This window comes from Tupaia chinensis, unplaced genomic scaffold (assembly GCF_000334495.1).
Source record: "Tupaia chinensis unplaced genomic scaffold, TupChi_1.0 Scaffold000078_1, whole genome shotgun sequence".
In the NCBI taxonomy this organism is placed as follows: Eukaryota; Metazoa; Chordata; class Mammalia; order Scandentia; family Tupaiidae; genus Tupaia; species Tupaia belangeri.
Window position 1 is genome coordinate 5,034,031 of NW_006159539.1, and position 15,741 is coordinate 5,049,771.

Here is a 15,741-nt window from a genome sequence, read left to right on the forward strand (position 1 = left end):
TCTCTCTGTCTCTCTCTGTCTGTATGGCGAGCGCCCGTGCCCTATAGCAAAAACCTCTCAAAAAAAAAAAAAAGAAAGAAACTTACATTATGGTAGCAGAGAAAAACATGTAAATAAATAAATACAGTAAAAAATAGTATGAGGGTAAAAGTATTAGATAGGTTATAGACACAAAAAGGAAGAATTATTGGGTCATCAGAAAGTCAAGGTATTTTTCAATATTTTTCTACACAAAAATGTGTTATGACTTTTTAGATGACCCGATATTTCTTTTTACAGGCATAGCTTGTTTTATTATACTCCCCAGATAATGCACTGTTTACAAATCAAAGGCCTGTGGCAACCCTGCAAAGACTCAATGTGTTACTGCCATTTTTTTCCAATAGTATGTGCTCATTTCAAAAAAAAAAAATTAAAATATAATCATACTGTAAACGTACTGAAGGAACAGGCGTTTCAGTGATGCACAGAGAAGTCGATGGGCGTCCATAGCAGTGGGGGCAGGCTCACACAGGGCCTGTTCTTATGAGACCTGGCTTTTGAGCTGGCTTTGAAAGGAGAACAGATATTTCACTGGGGAAATTAAAGGAAAGGCCTTCAGGGATGAGACACCCGGAAAAAAAAAATAAATTAAAAAAAGACCCAGAGGCAGGAGTGTGCAGGGTAAAGGGAGGTTTTATCAGCTCAGCACGATGCATATTTAGACCAGGTAATGCTGGGTGGTGCAGGCTGTCCTGTGCATCCCCAGACATTTAGCAGCAGCCCTGGTCTCTACCCACGGAAATGCCAGTAACACACACACACACACACACACACACACACACACACCATATCGTAATAACCAAAAACGTCTGCAGCCAGTTGAGAACTACTGGTGTAGGCAAAGGTGCTAAAAAATGAAAACACCAAGAAATTGTGTTTTCACCATTTCTGTGAGGTAGGCAGGGTCAGATCCCAGATTCTCAAATGCCAAGCTAAAGGGTATGATGAGAAATCCTAAAGATTCTTCATCAAACACTGCATAGTTGGGGAAATCTCCTAAAAACGCAACTCTGGCAGATTTGTTTACTAAAAGACTTTCAGAAGCTCTAAAATGGTAGTGGGCACTGTGAATTTCCAAGAGGTTACATATAAGATATTATACTTTCCATGCTTATTTGGCTATGGGCAAGGTCTAATATGAGGACTGAAGAGCAGTCTTCTGAGGAACCCACTGTGAAAAGCACTGATCCAAAAATTTCACCCTATCTATTGGTTCCCTTGTTTTTTCTTTCAACCAGTTAGCAGTCATGCTTTGTTTTACTAGCGTAGAAAATATGGCAATACTCAGTTGAAATATAATAATAAATGTTACTTGTAAGCTAAAATGAGGAAAAGATGAGTGAAGGGTCTATGTAAACTCTCTATAATAATTTTCCAACTTCTCAATAAGTCTAAATTTTTTCCGAATCTTTAAATTAAAAAAAAAAAAAGAAACATTTTCACGGGCATCAAAGCATCAAGGTAGCCAGAGAGATACACTGACGGGAGTCACACATTCATAGCTGTTTATTCCCTTTGGGCGATTTTCTACCTAAAAGCATAGGACAAAAAGTTTGAGCAAAAAGCACCAGCCTGAAACTTGTAGCAGACTAAGAATGCGCTGTAACCAAGGAGACCACAATATAATAGACCAAGTTTCTGGGAAAAGGGGAAACATAAAGAAATAAACCTGACAGGCTATGTTCCATTTCCTCTTAAGGTTTCTGACAATTCCTGAGCTGAGTACACAGAAGGCCAGATGCTCAGAAACCAGTACAAAGAGGCTGCTAGAACACAAGGAGATTTCTGCAGTATCACAGTGCCCAGGGGCAAAAACTGGAGCTCATGGCTCACCAATAAAGATACCTCAGTAAAAACCTTGGGATTTTAGTTCATGCCAGAAGGCCTAATGCCTAAGTGTAACCATAACTCAGAAAGAGACATGACCTCACAAAGTCTGAAATGCAACCTTGAATGATTTCAGTCCTTGTTTGTATCATGGTTATCAGCTTTGAGTCTCATTATCTGCCAGAACAAAACTTGATCATCCCTGGAGGAAGACATAGCACCTAGAACTGCTCTAGTTCTTCACACATAATATCTGCTACTAAAAGAAAAAACCATCTGGTGTACCCAAAGACTAAATCAAACGATGAAAAAATAAGAAAAGATAATCAATGAGTTATTCTCAATATTGCCATCAGAAATGATCTTTAACATGACTATGATGACTGCATTCAAGAAAATAGATGACAATGTCAATTTCTACTCAAAAATTGGAAAAGAGAGAAAATGAAAGCTCTTGATAAAAAAGTGCTGTATTTTGTGAAGTATGTGAAGTAGAATATAAGTCAGTAGTATGCAAACTAAACGTAAAAGGGAAGAAGATGAAAAACACAAAAAGAAGCATAAACATATTATACATGGTGAAAATAACTGATACGAGTGCATTTTAGAGATCTAAAACAAGAAAACAGAGAAATGGGAATGAGCAATATTGGAAAAATTGGAGATGGCCAAGAATTACTCAAAATACCAAAAAGAGACATCAAGCTACAGATTCAAGCTTCTCTATGAATGCCAAGCAGAATTGATATGAGAAAGAAAAAAGGCATACCTAGACACATAGCCAGACGATTAAAGACCAAGGACAAAGAAAGAAACTCAAAAGCAATCAAAGAAAGATACACATATTCCATTTAAGACAGCAACAAAGACTGTCAGCTGACGACAATGACAGCATCTGTCGCTATTTTTTTTTTTTTTTTTGAGAGGGTTTTGCTATAGGGCGCGTACACTCACCAGAAAGTCAGAGAGAGACAGAGAGACAGAAAGTGAGAAATCACCCCCTCTCTGCCCTGGGGGGATGGCCATGCCACAATCCCTTCTCCTTCGCTCTCCTCTCGGGATCTTGGGCACACACGCACATGTGACAGGCGTGAGTTGAAGCCACTGGGTCCCGGTCGACTACATGGGAATCCAGCAACACAGCCATTATGCCATCCACTGGTCCCCATCTGTCAATATGTAAGTGCTGACAGAAACTATCTGCTTACTTAAAATTCTATCCCCAGTGAATATATCTTATTTTTTTCTTTTGAGGGGTTTTTGCTATAGGGCACGGGAAGGCAAAAGACTCAGACAACACTGAGAAAATTCCTTGCCTGCAGACATGCACACAAACAAAATCCACCTTTAGGTTAGGGGAGGGGGAGCCTTCTGGGGTGCTGGTAATGTCCTATATATAAATTAGTCATGTCAACATGTCTCTGTCAAGCTGCATGAAGCTATATACTTAAGATCTGTCACTTCCTTGTAGGTATGTTTCATTTCCATTTAAAAAATGTTCACCTTTTCCACGAACCCTGTACCCAAAGTTTAAATGTATATGCGGTGTATTTATCCTGACTTGCTTGTCCAGAAGAAAGGTTAACAAGCAGTGCTGGCCCACATCTTCCTCCTCTGAACAGGAGAAATAACAGTCATGTCTGATGGTCCACATCTGGAAGTCTCCGTTCAGCAGAATCACAACTGAACCACACAGAGTCAAATAATCCATACTCCACAGAAGAAAAAATGCCAGAGGCTATTACATTGTGACTGGGTTCTCTGTGCCCTAAATACCACTTGAAATCTCATCATATTGTGGTTATTTTACATACATATACAAATATATGCACATTCACGTATACATATATATTAGTATTTTCATTCTTGGGCTCCTAAGTGTTTGGGCTTTTGTCCTTGATTAAGAAGGAATACCACATAGAGAGGTCAAGAAACTTAGTGGACCGGTCTTCCTGGCTTTCCCCACCCCATCTATGAGCACCTTCATATCTATGCAATGACGACTCCAGAAAAATCCAAAGGACAGGATCTAAGAGCTTCTGGACAGCTGGAACATGTGAAAGTTCCTGGAGCATGCAGAAAGTGTTTTTTTCATACACACACACACACACACACACACACACACACGTCTTACCCTATCCATCTCTTCATGTGTGTCCTTTGTGACATCTTTTATAATAAGCTGGTAGCTGTTTTTGTTTTTTAGGTTTTTGCCATAGGGCATGTACACTCACCAGAGAGAGACAGACAGAGACAGTGATAGGGAAAGTGAGAAATCACTCCTCAGGGGAGATGGCCACACCACAATCCCTTCTCTTCCATTCTTCTCTTGGGACTTTGGGAACACACATACATGTGCCTGGCAGGATTTTCAAGCCACCAGGTCTGAAACTTGAACTGCAGTCAACCTGCTGGCTCTCTCGTAGCTATAAATAAGTGTTTCCCTGAGTTCTCTGAGATCTTCTAACAAATGAATGAAATCCAAGGAGCGAGGAGGATCACAGGAAACCCAAATCGTAGCTGGCGGGTCTGAAGTCCTGGAGGCCCAGACTTGTGAAGTGTCTGAAATGGGAGCAGCCTGTGGTATTGAGTCCACAACCTACGGGACCTGGTGCACTCTCCAGGTAGTGTCAGAGTCTAACTGGAGTAAAGGACTCCCAGCTGAAGTCTGCTATAGACAAGACTGCTTGCGTGTTAGCTAGTGGGGAGAAATCCCTACACATTTAGGGATTACAGAAGTGATCTATGTTGAGAAAGAAGAGACAAAAACCAGTTTTCTTTTCTGACTCAAGCAGCATGATTTAAAATAAATAAATAAATAATCTTACCCCGAGGATGGAAGTAGATCAAATGCACCTAGTAAATATTGCAGAAATTGCATCAAGATAGTGGACCAAATGTATGCATCTTTCTCTCCCTGCTGTACCAAATACCTTTATATAAACTTCTAAATATACAGAGAGGCATATGACACATCCATAATGCTGAACGAGATGGAATGCCAACGACAGATCGTAAATGGTGAGAAATTCCTCAAAGGCAGGGAGCAGATGGCATCAGAGAGTGGAAGGAAGTGCTGACCCATATGTGTGTGTGGTAGACCATCGTGCTCAGAATTACTTAATACGGAAAAATACCAGTGTCTGTCTCTCTCTCACAAACACACCCATGGGCACACACAAAGTTCAACTTGTGACTTAGATGACCACTTGGAGACATTCTGACTGCTGGCCATTCCCTGCTTGAAACTACCCCTTTTCTTGGCCTCTGTGATCTGCATCTCATCCCCTTCCTCCCTAACACGCTTCCATTAATTTCATGATTTCTTTTTCTTCAGTGAAGGTTGGTCTTCTCTTTTCCTTGCAATAAAAATTCTCCCTGGATGATTTTATTTATCATGAATTTATTAATTGACTATATTTTTATTGACTTGAAAACCCATATCTCTAGCCAAAATTCTCTCTTAAACTTCAAAAAAAAAACATTTTTTTGTACTAATTGCCTCCCAGAAATTTTCTTTGATATTCCAAAAATACTTCAAACTAAAAATGTATTAACTCATCATTCCACTCTTCGGCCTATACCACCTTCTCAATTAGAGGAATCACCACTCACACAGTTGACAAAACTGGCAAGTTTTCTTAGACTTTAGAACAATTTTAAGACTCCCCCAACATTTGTACACACGCACGTGCATGCAAACATGGATACTTTAGAAGTCCAAAGAAAACAGGAGGGACCAGCAGTTAGCGTAATGGCTATGTCGCTGGACTCCCATGTAGTTGATCGCAGTTCACGTCCCGGACTCGGTGGCTTAAAACTCATGCCGAGCGTATGTGCATGCATGCGTGCGTGCCCGCGTGCCCAAGATCCCAAGAGGGGAATGGAGGAGAAGGGATTGTGGCATGGTCATCCCCCCTGGGGGGTTATTTCTCGCTTTCTGTCTCTCTGTCTGTCTCTGTCTGGTGAGCACATGCACCCTATAGCAAAAACCTCTCAAAAAAAACCCAAAAAACCAAAAAACAGAAGTCCAAAGAAAATGGAATCAAAGTATTAGTTTACTTCGGTGCAAAAAATTTTGAAATTTCTACAAAGTTTTTTTCCTAATACATGTTTTCCATGACCTTTTTAAAGACACGGCATCTACCTACATAAATGAACATCAATTCTATTAAAAACCAGCTGAAGAGAAAGTTACCAGCAAAAGGCATGCCCCTATTAGATTTATCTTTTAAAGTAAGATGCAGCCTCATGACAAGACAACAGAAAGACTACAACATTTAGATTGAGAAAAGAAAACTAAAACTTGCAGGTGCTGACGCTTTCTGGAAGAAAGGCTGATGCAATCAACACCTTGCCAGTCAAACCCTTCAGGGCCACATCTCCATATAGCTCCCTAACATGTATATGCATGGACCTTCCCTCCCTCCCCTCGCACATACACACCTCAAGTGCTATCTATTCTGCATAGCAAGCATTTCTTGATCTCATTTCCTTTTCTCCACTCCCATGAACATATCCTCAGCTCGAGTCATCATTATCCTGTCCCTGACCTCCATTATAACAGTGCTTTGCTTGGTACAAGTGTGGAAGAGTTGGCGCCTATTTGCTGTCTTCTTTGGATTGGAAGAAAATAATCATAATGTCCCTAAACATGTGCTCTCTTGGCCTGAGAATTTCAGTGAAGTTTAAAAAAAAAAAAAGAAAAGAATTTCTAATCTTACAACTGCTAGATGGCTCTCATGGAAGAGAATCCTCACTGATTCCATATTCGCATTTGTGTTTGGAGACCTGAGGCCACTGGGGAGTAAGAATGATAATGGCAGGAACAAAAGGAAAGGAGAGGGAGGCAAATAGTTAGGACACAGGGATGTATAAGGTTGGATTTCCATCTAGATATAAAGACCAGACATTGCCAAAGTTTCATAAAAGCTCCCCAACCTCAAGCCACAGCTCAAAAGCCAAAATAAGAAACCCTTGCTGCCACTTGGAATGGCTTGGGAATTCCACCCTTCCCTCCACGGGGCAACTTCATGTAGGAAAAAATCTATCTTGGGTAGGTTCCTCTTCTATACCTTTCTGGTGTCTTCTCTGTGCTCCCCTCTCAGGAAGCCCACTCCATACCACTTTTTTTCCTTTCCTTTTTTCTTTTTAATTTGCCCAAAAATACAAAGGCCAGAGACACAAGGGGAGGAGAAAAACACCTCCCAATGGGGTGTGGTCACTCTGCAATCCCTTCTCTCTGTCCATCCTGCTGGGATGTTGGTTGTGCACCAGGCATGGTTTCAAGTTACAGAGGACTGCATTTGGAAGTGCATTTGACCAGGTGGGATTCGGTTCCCATAACCACTAGGCCCCTGGCTGGCCCACCCCACACCACTTTCTATGCACACTCTCCCAAACTTTTCCAAGGGCCAGGCGTCTGTCTCCACAGTACTCACTTGTTTCCACAACCTTATTTTAGTTCAAGGCTAAAGGACTAAAATCCAATGAAATGCCATTGATATTGTGGCAAATAAATAGTAACAATACGATGTACTGTTGGTCTATTTTGAGCTGTTGATAGAAGGGGAAAAAAAGAGAGAAAAATGCCACATTCTTTTCCTTCCTGTAGAAGCGTTCATGACCTCACTCTAATACTTTACAACTGTACTTACTTTACAGGATATATCCTTGGAAAAGTGTGCGTTTCCCATAATTCAAAACATTTTAAATTCACTTTAGAAGTCTGCTCGTTTAAAGGCACCACCAAAGAATCCTTTGGGGAAATGGAACAATATTGATGCAGAAATTACCTTTTTGTCTACTTGTACAAATTCAGATTTGGGTTCTGCCTTTCTCGAAATGCTGAACATCTCTACAACTTAGAAAAAAGATAAATATTTAAACTTTTTTTTTTCTTTCGCAGGTCCCTTCTCATTACCTTTATATTTTCTCCTTATCTTTCTCTTTGTCTCTTTTTTAAACCTAAATTTTTTTTTAACTCATTTCACATTTTATATTAAGTCCCCATCATGGGGGCCTGCAGGTGGTATGGTGGTTAAGGATGCTGGGCTCCCACATGGCCAACCGCAGTTTGAGTCCCAAACCTGGTGGCTTGCTTTCTCATTTTCTCTCTCTTTCTCTTTGTCCCTCTTTGGTCAAATTTAAATAAATAAATCAAGTTAAATAAAATAATTCTTTTTTTTCCTTTTTTTGGAGAGGTTTTCACTATAGGGCGTGTGCGCTCACCAGAAAGACAGAGAGAGACAGAGAGACAGAAAGCGAGAAATAACCCCCCTGGGGGGATGACCATGCCGCAATCCCTTCTTCTCCTCCATTCTCCTCTCGGGATCTATAAAAAAAAGTCCTCATCATGATGTATACAGTATTTTTTTCAACAGAGAACTTCATGTTTTTCCATCTGTCAAATGATTTCTCCCCTTGCACCTCACACACACTATATACAAATAACATATTAATAAACAAATACAAATGATTCATAGATAAATGATATATTACACATGTAATTAATTTCATATAGTTAATATATAATTATTATCATTAATATAACTTATCTTTTTTTTTTTTTAACATCTTTGCCAGAGAGCACATGTACTTGTTGGAGAGAGACAGAGAGAGAGAAAGTGAGAAATCACCCCTCAGGGATGGTCTTGCAGGAATCCCGTCTCTCCAGTCTTCTCTCAGGATTTTGGGCACGTACGCACAAGTGCCCGATGTGATTTCCAAGCCTCTATGTCTGGGACTCAGCCACAGCCAGCCATGTGGGAGTTCAGCACCTTAATCACCATACCACTTGCTGGCCCCATACCTCAGGTTTTTTTTTCTTTTTTAGAGAGATTTTTGCTATAGGGCACGTGCACTTCACAGAGAAACAGAAAGTGAGATATCACCCCCACAGGGGGATGGCCACATCTCAATCCCTTCTCCTCGATTCTCCTCTTGGAATTTTGGGCATATATGCCCAGTATGAGTTTTAAGTCACTGGGTCTGGGACTCGAACCATGGCTGACTATGTGGGAGTCCAGCAATGTAACCATTATGCCATCCACTCGTTCCGACATCTCGCATTTTTAAAAATTATTTTTAAATAGTACTTACTCTAGCTTACACAAGACTGTTCCCATAGTCACATAGAAAGTTGTATTGGTTACATAAATCAAGAAAAGATTATTCTTTTTGTTGTTGTTGTTGTTGTTAAGAGAGATTTTTGCTGTAGGATATGAGTGCTTGCTGCAGAGACAGAGACAGAAAGCGAAAAATCACCCTCCAGGGTAAAGCCATGCTGCAATCTCTTCTCTCTGTTCTCTTCTCAGGATCTTGCGCACACACATACACGCCAGAGTGAGTTTTAAGCTGTCAGGCCTGGGACTCGAACCATAGCCAACTACATGGGAGTCCGGTGACATAACCATTATGCCATCTTCTGGTCCCAAGAAAAGACCATTCTGTGATCTCATAGCAGATCTTAGAACCTGCACATATTTTGCCTTTTCTTTGTCAAATTTAAATTATTGATGAGGAATATTCAGTATTTTTTCTTTTAAAAAAGCAGCTCCAGTGACAACATGAGAACCTAATTTCTGAGTAGTGGGTCAAGTTGAATTCTGGAGCTAAATTAAGGTAGCAGTAGGACTGTAACCAAGGGCATGAGCGTGCTTTAACAAGAGCCAACAGACTTATAAATACGAGGTCCACAAAGGCTTGCCTCTTCCTCTGTCAGCCCTACAGAGAAGGGAGGTAAGGGAGTGCATGTGCCCATATCAATAGTTACAGGAGAAGGAATTTGAGGAAGACTATCCATGTTCTAGACTGAACAGTTCGCTGCTCAGAATCTGTGCGGGTTATTACTTGCCTACTGTCTCTCAGCCCAAGCCCATTCTGCATCTATTCTGCAGTCGACACTTCCCAGGCCTCCTTGCCACTGCTTTCTAGCAATGATCTGATGGGGGAAAGAGAGGGATAGAAAGGGCCGCATTTCTGCTCTTGGTCCCGCGAGCATCCTTCTAGCGGGGGAGAAGATCTAGCGCCCAGTCTTTGGCACTGCCAGCACAAGTCCTGTGGTGTCTCCTCCGCCACCCAAGTCCCAATTCTCCCTACCCCCTGGGGCAGGAGCACCAAGCTCCTCTTAGGTTTTCTATTAATACTGCTGCCACCGCTTTCCTTTGTTCCCCAGTTCCCAGAGGGTGAAATACTTCGGAGAATTCTGTACCCTAACTGGACTCTGATTTAGGGTACAGAATCCCCTCTGCTCTATTGTTTGCTTTTGTTAAAGAGTTCAGGTTTTGCTCATAGGATATCACACCTCCCACCACAGAAAGCTCTACATCTGGTTAACAATTATCCTGCCAGGAAAAACAAACAAACAAACAAAAAGACCCTGCTTTTCAGTTTTTTGGAAAGGGAGGAATAAAAATGAGTAAGAAGGTCCTGAAACCTTAGAAAGAGGCCAGCTGAGCATGCATAGAATCCTGGGCCGGTGTGCTCGCTTCGGCAGCACATATACTAAAATTGGAACGATACAGAGATTAGCATGGCCCCTGCGCAAGGATGACACGCAAATTCGTGAAGCGTTCCATATTTTAATGTCATGTGCCTTAAATAAACAAACAACTAATGAGGGGAAAAAAAAAAAAAAAGAATCCTGGGCCCGTGATCCATATAACTAGACTTTTAGATTCTAAATTCAACTTTATACTGCGTATCTAACTGGTTAAGAGAAATACACCTTTTTTTCTTTTTGGTTAGTCTTTTACTATACATTTTAAGGTATACAATGTGTTGTTTTGATATACACACAAATGACTACTAGAGTGAAGCCAATTAACCTATCCATTATCTTACATAGTTACATGGGCGGGTGTGTTAAAAGCACTAAAATCTACTCTCCTGGCAAATTTAAGTATACAATAGAATACAGACCTATTTTAAATATTTATTTTTCCTCTTTATGAATACAATACATTTTAAGATCCAATGAAGGGCCATGCCTGGAGCCTACTGGTTAAGGGAGCCAGATCCCACATGGCCGACTGCAATTCAAATCCCATCTCCAGTGACTTGGGGGAAAAAAAAAAAAAAAAAAAGCCAAGCACATGTGCATTCATGCCCTAAATCCCAACAGAATGGATAAATGGAAAAGGGATTGTGCCATGGCCATGCCCTACTGAGGGGCATTCTCTCTCTGTCTCTTTCTCTCTTTCTCTCTATCTCCCACTCTTCCTTGTGAGTACCTGTGCCCTCTGACAGTTAAAAACGATCCAGTGAAGAAGATGACGCTTACTTCCCTTTCCCTTCTTTGGCCCCTTCCTCCACAAAACACCATGGCATGGAGTCTTGTCCATTGTCCCTCTGAAGCATGTAGCATGACACTTCCGTGCTCCTCACCTCATGCACACACACACACGCACACACACTCAAACTACAGATACACGAACATGACAGACCTTAAAAAAGGAATGTCAAGTGAAAAGAAGTCAAACATGAAAGATACAACATGGCCTCGTTTTTATAAATTCAAACACAGGCAAAAGTAACCCGCGATCTTTAGGGATGCCTACTTAGGTTTTACGTGTATAAATAAAAGCAGTAAGGGACTGTCACAGTGGGTAGGGTAGCAGTTATGGGGAGGGAGGGAGGAGATACGAGTATGAGGACCTATGGGGGTGACAGAGGAGGCCCTGTTCCATTTCTTGACCTTGGCAGGTGACATCAGTGTTCATGTCATAATAATCCCACCGTCTGCACACTTACATCTTATACCCTTAAAAATTAGCACAGTAAAAAGTCGGAAGAAACAAATTCCCAGGTCATGAAACTACACACTGCCAGCAATCCCGAAGCCTCTACCCCATCCCAACACGACCGCCTCCCTCCCCTCGCGGATTACCACTGGGCGGACTGTAACCCTGAGCGTTCAGCACCAATCATCGCTACCGGGGTCTATTTTTGATTTTTACATAAATGAAGCCATTTGAACACTTGCACGAGACTCTGCAAACTGTTCTCGGTAGATCAATTAATTACGGTGATGGATATACTTCTTGCAACAGAACAATATGTCGTCGTGAATGAAGCATAACTCCACTGAGATAAAGACTATGTGAGAATTTTACAAGCATGTGTGAAATCACATTAGGAATACCAGTTTAGATTCAGCAAAACATATTAGCCATCCAGGGAGTTGGGGGAAAAAAAAAAAAAAAAAAAAGCCAAGCACATGTGCATTCATGCCCTAAATCCCAACAGAATGGATAAATGGAAAAGGGATTGTGCCATGGCCATGCCCTACTGAGGGGCATTCTCTCTCTGTCTCTTTCTCTCTTTCTCTCTATCTCCCACTCTTCCTTGTGAGTACCTGTGCCCTCTGACAGTTAAAAACGATCCAGTGAAGAAGATGACGCTTACTTCCCTTTCCCTTCTTTGGCCCCTTCCTCCACAAAACACCATGGCATGGAGTCTTGTCCATTGTCCCTCTGAAGCATGTAGCATGACACTTCCGTGCTCCTCACCTCATGCACACACACACACGCACACACACTCAAACTACAGATACACGAACATGACAGACCTTAAAAAAGGAATGTCAAGTGAAAAGAAGTCAAACATGAAAGATACAACATGGCCTCGTTTTTATAAATTCAAACACAGGCAAAAGTAACCCGCGATCTTTAGGGATGCCTACTTAGGTTTTACGTGTATAAATAAAAGCAGTAAGGGACTGTCACAGTGGGTAGGGTAGCAGTTATGGGGAGGGAGGGAGGAGATACGAGTATGAGGACCTATGGGGGTGACAGAGGAGGCCCTGTTCCATTTCTTGACCTTGGCAGGTGACATCAGTGTTCATGTCATAATAATCCCACCGTCTGCACACTTACATCTTATACCCTTAAAAATTAGCACAGTAAAAAGTCGGAAGAAACAAATTCCCAGGTCATGAAACTACACACTGCCAGCAATCCCGAAGCCTCTACCCCATCCCAACACGACCGCCTCCCTCCCCTCGCGGATTACCACTGGGCGGACTGTAACCCTGAGCGTTCAGCACCAATCATCGCTACCGGGGTCTATTTTTGATTTTTACATAAATGAAGCCATTTGAACACTTGCACGAGACTCTGCAAACTGTTCTCGGTAGATCAATTAATTACGGTGATGGATATACTTCTTGCAACAGAACAATATGTCGTCGTGAATGAAGCATAACTCCACTGAGATAAAGACTATGTGAGAATTTTACAAGCATGTGTGAAATCACATTAGGAATACCAGTTTAGATTCAGCAAAACATATTAGCCATGGCATTAACTCGGTGGTGTTAATTTGAATTTTACTGTGTTTGTAGTTTTATTTGCATTTAATTGGAAATGAGTTTCGAGTTTATAGTTGTCTTAAAGCCATAAGCATATGTTAACACTTAAGTTTTATGTATATACAGATTAGAGTAACAGTACAATAAAACTAAATTTAGGTCAACATAAGGCGTCTCTATGAGGAGTCCCTACTTCACACAGGTTGGCGGAAACCCTGCCTAGAGTTCAGCTGGCATTCCCTCCCCCTCCCCCTCTCCCCTATACCTCTCCCCTCCCCCTCTTACCTGTACCTCTCCCCTGCCCCTCTCACCTGTACCTCTCCCCTGCCCCTCTCACCTGTACCCCTCCCCTTCCTCTCTCACCTGTACCCTTCCCCCTCCCTCACTCACCTGTACCCCCTCGCTCCCTCTCTCACCTATACTCCTCTCCCCCGCCCCCTCTCACCTATATTCCCCCTTTACTCAAGACAAAACTACAACCTCACTACCTAAATCGAGGCACTTTCAAGCAAAATCAACCCAAAGCATCGAAGCATCGTGACATCTCTGCCAGGCATTAACAAGCTCTGGCCTTAGGCTCTGGAACTTACTGCGACTCCATCTGCCATACAAGTGATTAAAGCTGCAGACCAGAATCAGGCACAAGCAATCACGCGAAGTGTTAAAGAGTTTATCTGGGCCAGGGGACAACTCTTTGAAATGCTGATGACAAGGAGCCAAAGCTCATATGTGGGCATCACTCCTACTTCTATCTGCAGGCACAGAATCCACTCCCCTAATAGATCTGTTCCCTCTGGATGCTGTAACAAATAACCAAGGGGGCAGCCACAAAGCCACCAACATGGTCCAAGTCCAGGACCCGGCGGCTTGTAAACACACTGGGCACATACATCCCTTTCAGGAGGGAAGATGAGGTGGGAGATGCTGGCTTGCTCGCTCGCTCTCTCTCTCTCTCTCCCCCTTCCCCAACAAGCACATGTGCTCTCTGGCAACATTTTAAAAATGACCAAAATGCAGTGACTTAAGGAGAAACAAATTTACTTCCTACAGTTCTGGAGGTCAGTAGTCTCAACTAAAATCAAAGATGGCTGGTTCTTTCCGAAGGCTCTAGGGGATATCTGTTGTCTTGCCTTTTCTAGCTTTTGGGGGTCGCCTGCATTCCTTGGCACCTGACTCCTTCCTCACATCATCCCTGTCTCGGAGCTTTCTCCTCTTCTCTCCTGCCTCTATTTTAAAAAGAACACTGTGATTATAATTGGGCCCAATCAGACAATCCAAGATAATCCTTCCATCTCAAGATGCTTAGTTTTACGTTGCTCTCAGGTGCATGTACTTGCTGGAGAAAGAGGGAGAGAGGAAAAAAGAAAATGAAAATGCACTCCTCCATGGGGATGGTCCTTCTTCCCCATTCCTCCCTCCTTGCAGGATTTTGGGCATGCTCACACATGCACCTGGTGTTTTTCTAAGCCACCAGGTCGGGACTCAGACCACACAGATGGCTATTTGGATCCTGGTGGGACCCAGCCACCTTCACGACTATGCCACCGGTGGCCCTGGAGATCATTAATTCAATCACGTCTGCAAATTGCTTTGCCATATAAGGTAACACAAGTTCTAGGCATTAGGATACGGACATGTGGTAGGCCATTATTCTGCCTACCACACTCAGGGAGCAGAAGTTTGACCTTTGAGAGCTGTGAATAAGATGAATCCATTTCTCCTCTGCTTAAATACCAAAGGTCCAAAAACGGTGCACCAATACCTGGCCAAAATGTAACTTGTTTCTACACGAATTAACCATAACTACAAAACACTACTATTTCTACATATAGCTAAAAAAAATTTGTTTGAAAAGGGACCAGCAGGTGGCATAATGGTTTTGTTGCTGGACTCCCACATAGTCAATTATGGTTCGAGTCCCAGACCTGGCAGCTTAAAATTTACATGCATGTGCCCAAAATCCCAAGAGGAGAATGCAGAAGAAGGGACTGAGGCATGGCCATTCCCCTAGAAGGTGATGTCTTGCTTTCCGTGTCTCTGGTGAGTGCACACACCCTATAGCCAAAATCTCTCTTAAAGAAATATAAGAATAACAAGCTTTTCTGGAATCATCTCATTCTGTTTAATGAGCTACATTCAAAGAATTTGCTTTTGCTTTAATTTTTTTTTCTTTGAAATGATGTCTGGTTTACAGAGATGTTCCGACAACTCTCCAAAACCACAGGGAATGCTTAGTACCCTTCACCAGATCCCTACCTTTACCTCATTCACTCTTATCAGTCCCTTTTTTCTCTCTCCCCTTCTTGCCATTAAACTATTTTAAAAACAACCTGCAGATATAATACTCTTTATCCCTAAACATTTCATTGTGTACACTGACCACATTTGAGCTTTTTTTTTTTTTTTTTGCAGAGGTTTTTCTATAGGGCATGTGCGCTCGCAGGAAAGGCAGAGAGAAACAGGAAGTGAGAAATTACCCCTGGGGGGATGGCGACAGCTCAATCCCTTTTCTTCCATTCTCCTCTTGGGATCTTGAGCAAGCATGCACACTCACCCGGTGT

At 42.1% G+C, this 15,741-nt stretch overlaps 1 protein-coding gene and 1 non-coding gene across 5 annotated transcripts in view; one reads left to right on the forward strand and one right to left on the reverse strand.

Moving 5' to 3' along the window:
• Nucleotides 1-15,741, reverse strand: part of SH3GL3 (SH3 domain containing GRB2 like 3, endophilin A3) — a 96,354-nt gene that overhangs the window by 34,952 nt on the left and 45,661 nt on the right. The gene's annotated exons all lie outside the window — the stretch shown is intronic.
• On the forward strand, nucleotides 10,351-10,454 carry LOC114006605 (U6 spliceosomal RNA). Its single transcript, XR_003548320.1, has one exon. It is a non-coding gene; the product is annotated as a U6 spliceosomal RNA (small nuclear RNA).